The sequence below is a fragment of the Crocuta crocuta genome, unplaced genomic scaffold (assembly GCF_008692635.1).
Source record: "Crocuta crocuta isolate KB4526 unplaced genomic scaffold, BGI_CrCroc_1.0 scaffold77, whole genome shotgun sequence".
Taxonomy (NCBI): Eukaryota; Metazoa; Chordata; class Mammalia; order Carnivora; family Hyaenidae; genus Crocuta; species Crocuta crocuta.
Window position 1 is genome coordinate 30103 of NW_027532172.1, and position 7616 is coordinate 37718.

Consider the following 7616-nt stretch of genomic DNA (forward strand, 5'->3'; position numbering starts at 1 on the left):
GAGCTCTTTTACATAACAACGTGAATATACTCAACACTGCGGCACTATATCACACACTTCGACATGAATGAACCTTGAACACATTACACTGTTTGAGAAAAGCCAGGCACAAAATGCTGTCTGAACAAAAGGTTGCCTGATTCCACTACTATGAAATATTACACAAATTCATAGGGGTAGCCAGGAGCTGGGGCCAGGGAAGGGGGGAGGGCTGGGCGGATGGGGGACTGACTCTAACAAAGACAATGTTTTTGACAATGAGGAAAGTATTTTGCAACTAGAAAGAGATGGTGATTGCACAACACTGTGAATATGCTAAATGCCACGGACTGTACATTTTAAAATGGTTCACTCTTGGGGCCCCTGGGTGGCATAGTCCATTGAGACTCCACTCTTGGTTTCAGCCCAGGTCATGATCTCGAGGCTTGTAGGTTCGAGCCCCACGTCGGGCTCTGTGCTGGCAGCCCTGAGCCTGCTTGGGATTCTCTCTCTCCCTCTCTCTCTGCCCCTCCCCCACTCGTGCTGTCTCTGTCTCTCTCAAAATAAATAAATGCACTTTAAAAAAAAAAGCCACTTCTGAAACCGTTGATTCTTTATTGTGTGATTTTTGCCCCATTGTTTTAGAAAGCAAAATGGGCCTGGGGGGCCTGGGAGGCTCCGTGGGTTGAGCGTCGGACTCTTGATACTGGCTCAGGTCATGATCCCAGGGTGGTGGGATCGAGCCCTGTGTTGGGCTCTGCACTGAGTGTGGTGTCTGCTTGGGACTCTCTCCCTCTCTCTCTGCCCCTCCCCTGCTCTCTCTCTCTCTCTCAAAATAAATAAATAAACATTAAAAAAGATTCTCTCTCCCTCTGCCCCTCCCCCCTCCTTGGGTGCTCTTTCTCTCCCTAAACTAATTAATAATAATAATAATTAATAATAATAATAGAAAGTAAAATGCTCTTTCCTTGGCCTTCTTCTACCTCTGCNACATTAAAAAAGATTCTCTCTCCCTCTGCCCCTCCCCCCTCCTTGGGTGCTCTTTCTCTCCCTAAACTAATTAATAATAATAATAATTAATAATAATAATAGAAAGTAAAATGGGCTTTCCTTGGCCTTCTTCTACCTCTGCGCTGTCAGTCTCCTGGTTCACAGCCCAGCGCGTCCCCAGGGAAGGAGAGGGAGGGTCCGAGCGCCTAGGGCCAGCCGGCAGCAAAGAGAGGAAGAGCCCACCACCTCCCTTAACCCTTCTGGCTCCTTCGGGCAGCAGCCCTGGGCCCTGAGCGCAGCCCAGGTGTGTGTGGGAGCGGAAGGGGAGGCATCTCAGAACCGCCGTGCTCCGGCGTGGGTGGGGCCTCTTGTTCGTACAGACTGGGACCCGGGAGCCCACCTACATGTGGGTGGGCGTGCCCCCACACCTCCACACACCTGGAGCCAACCCCGCGCAGCTGCTGTGAACTCTCACACCAGATGCGCACACAGCGGGGCCCGCAGGCGCCTGCCGCACCGCTCAGCCCCGCGCACGTACGCAGATCGGAGACCCCGCCTCGGGGAAGGGCTCGCGCACCTGCGGGTCGCGGCCGCAGGCAGGCGTGCAGGTGCACACAGACGTCACTCGCACAGTACGACACAGCAGAAGAGGGAAGATGGTGACTGACGCCCGCATCCCTGACAGACAGCCTTCACCCCAAGATCTACCGCGACCCCCAGAGTGCGCACCGGACGTGCGTGGACTGTGCGTGCGCAGCCAGCCTGGGTGAACAATTCAGGAACCCCCGGCCTCCGCTCGGACCCTGTTTGCCTCAAACTTCGCGCGGCCGGGCTCTGGGTCCCAAGATCCACCCCAACCAACACTCGTTACCCACCGTCCTTCTCCGCATTCTGCGCTTGCATCACCTCCTCCAGGAAGACGCCCAGGGGCGCACACTCTGTTGGTGGCTGCGGGGAGCGCTCTGCTGCGGTAGCAGAGGAAGCCCTGGGTCTCCCCACTCACGCTCGGCACCAGGAGCTCCAGAGTGCGGCGGGCGGGGCGGGAGGCTGCACCTGCGCTTTTTCAAGCTCTTCTCCCAAGGCACCCCAGAGGAGACCTGTGCGGGGCAGGGGCGGGAGGGGAGGGGCCGCCCCCAGGGCCCCAGAGTCAGGAGGGGGCCTCAGGGAGACTTCCAGAGGCTTCCCTGAGATTAGCCCACGGCGGTACCTGCGGCCCCCAAACCTTCCCTGAGGCCTCCGCGCCCCGTTGGGAGCCAGGCTGTGCGCAGAGAGGGTTAGGGAGGGACATGGAGGTGCCAAGACCCCTGTCTCTAACTGGGCAGGGGAGGGAACACAAAAGGAGGCTGGTGCCCCCCCCTGCTCTCTCGGCATAGCCCTCCCCTCTCAGGGAGTGGGGAGTGTGGACACTCCATTGTCAGTGCTCTCCCCAACAGGCACCCCCCGCTTCCCAGAGCAGGCTTGTGCAGCTTTGGTGAGGAAGGCCTGGGCCCAGCCGCTGGGAGTGGTCCAGAAGAGGGGCTGATGTCCCGCCTCTGCAGAAGCAGAGACGCCTGGCCAGAGATGGGATCTCTTAGCGCGGCCCTGCTCGGGCCCCAGGCTGCCCCCCGGGTTAAGGGTGAGGGGGGAGGGAGGAGACAGTGCCAGGCCATCACAGGCACCAGCAGCCAGGCTTGGCTCACCCTTGGGTCTCACCACAGCTCAGAGTCCACTCTCCTTCTGCACCCGTGTTCTCACCGCCGAGACCCCCGCCTGGGACGGGCACATATAACCTGGAAGACAGCACCAGCCCCCGTGTTCGCGTCCTGGGGCTGAAGAGACAAATGGCCACAAACTGGGTAGCTCAAAACAACAGCGGTGTGCTCCCTCACAGTTCTGGAGGCCAGCCGTGGGCAGGTGAGCTCTTTCCCGAGGCTCCGAGGGAGGGCCAGTCCTATGCCTCGCTCCTGGCTGCTGGTGGCCACCAGTACCCTTGACCGCATCACTCTAATCTCTGCCTGTGTCTTCCCATGAACTTCTCACGTCTGTATATCTTCCCCTCTCCTTATAAGGCCACCAATCAGTAGACACCAGCCATTGAAGGCAGCAGCACCCAGGACTTCATCTTGAGATCCTTACTGATTTACGTCTGTAAAAACCTTACTTCCAGGGGCGCCTGGGTGGCTCAGTTGGTTGAGCATCCAACCTCAGCTCAGGTCATGATCTCACGGTTCGTGGGTTCGAGCCTCGTGTAGGGCTCTGTGCTGACAGCTCAGAGCCTGGAGCCCATTTCAGATTCTGTGTCTCCCTCTCTCTCTGGCCCTCCCCTGCTCACACTGTCTCTCCCTCTCAGAAATAAATTAAACATTAAAAATTAAAAAAAAAAAACCTACTTCCAAACAAAGTCACATTCTGAGGTTCCAAGTGGACATGTGTTTCTTTCTTTTTTTAAAAAATTGTCATTGAGCTTTCTCTATTGTTGTCTTTTTTATTTTGGGAGAGAGTGCGCGTGTAAGCAGGGGAGGGGGAGAGAGAGGGGAGGAAAGAGAGAATCCCAGGCAGGCCCCACGCTGTCAACACAGAGCCCAACTTGGGGTTCAATCTCATTCCGTGAGATCATGACCTGAGCCGAAATTAGGAGTTGGACGCTTAACTGACTGAGCCACACAGGTGCATAGAACATGCATTTCTGAGTGACGCTATTTAAACCCCCTACGGATTCCCTCCTGATTCACTTCTCTGCTTTGGCCGTGACCTCTGCATCTGCTTCCTACACAACACCAGACGGATCCTGCTAAACACACCAGATTCCATCCTTCCTCTTGCTTAGAACCATCCGTGGCTCCCTAGTCCCAGATGCCTCACTGCAGCCAAAAGTCTGCCCCTTGTTAGGCGCCCCCCAGTTTCTTTTTTTTTTTTTTTAATATTTTTATTTATTTCTAGGAGAGAGAGAGACAGCGCGAGCAGGGGAGGGTCAGAGAGAGAGGGAGTCACAGACTGAAACAGGCTCCAGGCTCTGAGCTGGCAGTCAGCACAGAGCCCGATGCGGGGCCCGAACCCACGAACCGCGAGATCATGACCTAAGCGAAAGTCGGACGCTTAACCGACTAAGCCACCCAGGCGCCCCAAGCCCCTCCAGTTTCTGCTCAGCTCTCTCTCTCTCTCTTCCAACACCCACTTTGCCTCTCAAGGCTAAAATGAGATGGGAGCATTTTCAATTTCCTGAATTGACCCCAGGTCCCACCACATCCCTCATGCCTCGCTCCCATCTGCCTCAACTAACGTGGTCTCAGATCACATGCCACCTCCTCCTCCAGGAAGCCTTTTGTGATTACTCCATCCCTGGCTGGGTCTTGTGCCTCTCTGACTCCTCGCTTCCCCAGCGATCCCCTGTCATGCAGCATTGACCTTACCTGGTTATGGGTTTGTGTCTCCCACGGGACTGTGACATCTTGAGGGCAGGGACGTGCCTCACTGTGTTCCCAGCATCAAGAATGATTCTTGCACATAGCAAATGTCCAATAAAAATGCATTAAAGAAAACGGTGAGGGAAGGTACGCACCTTCCCAGGCGGGAAGGGAGGGAGGTGCCCTCGGAGCGGAACGAAGCATGAACAGTCTCCTGTTGTCAGGGAGCGGGCAGCAGGCAGAGGAACCAGCATGAGCAAAGGATGGAGAGGTGTCCAGAGTGGGGTCAGAGGAGGCTGGGAAGTCAGGCTGGAGCCAAAATGTGAAGGAACTTGGAGGCACCTTAGGGCCACCCTCTAGGGCCCAGGGGGAGACTGGGCTGGCAGGAGGGGCCAGCCTGGACTGAGGTCCAGCCAACACTCTCGTGTAAGCTCTATCCCGCGGGGACAGCAGAAGAGCCTGATGTGGGGGAAATCTGGGGGACTTCCTGGCACAACTCAAGTCGGCAAGAGCATCAGTGAAACAGGCGTTTCTCCAAGAAACGAGCTTTCAACCAAGAAACGAGCTCAGGATGAAGGAGAAATATCTTTTATTGCCGCTTCTGGATGCCCAGAGAGGTTCAGGATATAAGGCGAATGAATGCCACAGATGGGGCTCAATACCAAGCCAGGAGGAGTGGAGGCCAAGGTCTCAGTTCAGCTGCATCTTGCAGCCCTGCCTGGAGAGGGCACTGTGACCCTCGGAAGTGGTTTGGCCTCTCTGGGGCTCACTGTCTCTTCTGTGAAAAGGGGCTGAAAGATAATGGTAAGAGACACAATGCGTGCAGAGAACTTGGCACACAATAGGTGCTTGGTCGAGGTGAACCCCTCTCCCCGCTCAACCCTCATTTCAATTTTTTTCTTGCACCATGAACTGCATCTCACAGGTGTTGCCTGTGCACCTACTGTGTGCCGGGCAGTCAGTGCGTGGCCACTGGAGATAAAAACACCAATGACCAAAGTCCTTTTGAACCACAGCGTTGCAGCTTTGCTCAGCTGTTCTCCCAGACAGGACCGTGTATTTCTGGGGCTCCCCACCAGCTCTGACCGGGGTGACCAAGAAATATTGCTCAAGTCGCTTTGTTCCCAGACTTTCATCAGCCCCTGCTGGTGCCAGAGTCTTTGTTCACAGCTGCAGACAGAGAGGTGGGTCAGACCCAGCCTGTCCCTGAGAGTAATGCCCTGCACCTACTTCCCTCCACTGCATACCACCCCTGTGTCTGTCTCCCATCTGATCCCAGACGCAAGTACAGAATGGCGCTAGTGTTAGTGGTTAAGTCAACAGTCAGTGGATTTCCTGCTTGGATCTTTATACCTCCGTGGCTTTCAGGGAAGTCAGGGGGTTTTAACGTCGTGGGAGTCTGCTGCATCTTGATGGCATTTATCTCCCAGATTTGAATGACCCAGCACCCGCCCACCTCCCACCCAGTTACTCAGAGGTGGAACTTGGGTCCAGTCACTTCCATTCTCTAGCACAAAGTAGGAACTCTGTGAGTGTTTATAGGACAAGATTCCCACTGCGGATTGCACAGTTAAGTCAAGTTGAAGAACTCTTCAAATCCTTGGTCATCGTCTTGCTTAAGAAGTCCGCCCTCATTCTGCTAAGCGGTTGTCTAACGGCGTATGGAGGGAGGAAGCCTCATGCTTGATCTGCCCTTTGATTACTGGGTAAAGTCGGAACAGGGCACACCAGCTGGGTAGTGTGATAAGCATGTCCAGCCTCAGTTCCCAAAGACAGTGCACGAGATAAGTCTTATCTCCAGCTCAGAGGAAGTCCAGCCCCAGCCAGCCTGTATCCAACAGCTGTGTATGCAACACCTGAGCCTTTCCCGGGGAGCCCACAGTGACCGGGACTGGCATACCTTCCCCTGTGAACATCACAGTAGAAGGGCGAGGGTGGATGATGAATAACTGAATTTAGACAAGAGGGTGAGGAGTTTGAGGAAAGGAAGGCGATTGGCTATAAGAGCCTAAAAACCTAATCCACAGAGTGTGGAGAGGCTGGGGGTAGGCGTAGGGGGTGGATTCATGGATAAAGTGACATTTCAGCTGAGACATTTTGTTCCAGGGACAGAATGAGCAGAAAGGGTACACCAGGCAGAGGGAACAGCATGTGCAAAGGACCTGAGGTGGGAAGGTAATTGCCCATCCAAGGAACAGAGCGAGGCCAACATGACAGGGTCTGGGGCAGCAAGGAGGGGTGAGTGGCTCAAAATGGCCTAAGATGGCAGATGGGGGTCAGACTGCAGAGTACATCGCCCCATAACCCCAACAGGCACTAGATGACGCACATTTACAAGAAGAACACTGGCTGTGATGTCAGTGAATTTCAGATAAATTGGGGAATAGCCATTCACATTTCAGTGGGATCTTGCAGCACATGGACCTTCCATAGGGTTGCAGTGAGAGGCTAGTTTGTTTTCTCAGGCAGTTTTATTGAACACCTACAAGGTGCCCGGCTGGGGGAGCACAATGCTGGCTAGTTCAGGTTGGCCCTGCCCTCTCGGGGCTGCCAGTCTGGGGGGCAAGGAGGGGCGGTGTTGGACAGGTAGTATCTGTAACGGTGCAGTGAGCATGCTGTGGGTGTAGGATTCTCAGCGGCCCTTGGAGCCCTGGAGACCTCCACCCGCGTGGTCAGCAGTGTGGAGCCGTCACAGCAGCCACGCCCCGAACCAGGGACTTCGCATGCCTGAGTTCTGCTGCCCCAGATGCCGGTGTGCATGTTGTAGCATTTGGCTGTTTGCAGATCCGGGAACCTTGTGGCTTGGGGGAAGAGACTGTCACCTCCAGTTCCCACTTATGTCTCTTGGTGCTAATCACATGGCCAACTTTTAGCTTGATCCTAAGTCAGAAAACCATCTGGGGACCAGGTCTCCGGAGTGGGGTGAGTCTGTGGCTCTGTCTCCACCTTAACGCTGAGCCGTGCATCAGATCTCCTCTGCCTGCAGCTCTGTGGCTGATCCGCAGGGACTCCTTAATTTCCACAAATGAAGTGGAGGGTGGGGAATTGTGAGCCAACTTTTAATGAGTCCCCGGCTGTCACTTGAAGTCCTATGACTTGTTCGGTAATGAACCCCATCTTGGCTTCCAGGGACTGGTATGCAGGTTGTGCAGGGAATGGGTCCCAATGTGCTCTTTAATGTCATTGACTCACTCCTGATGGGCCGGACTGTGTTCACCTCTTGCGTCCTCCAGGAAGTTTCCCCAGGGGCCTTGTCCAGTGAGC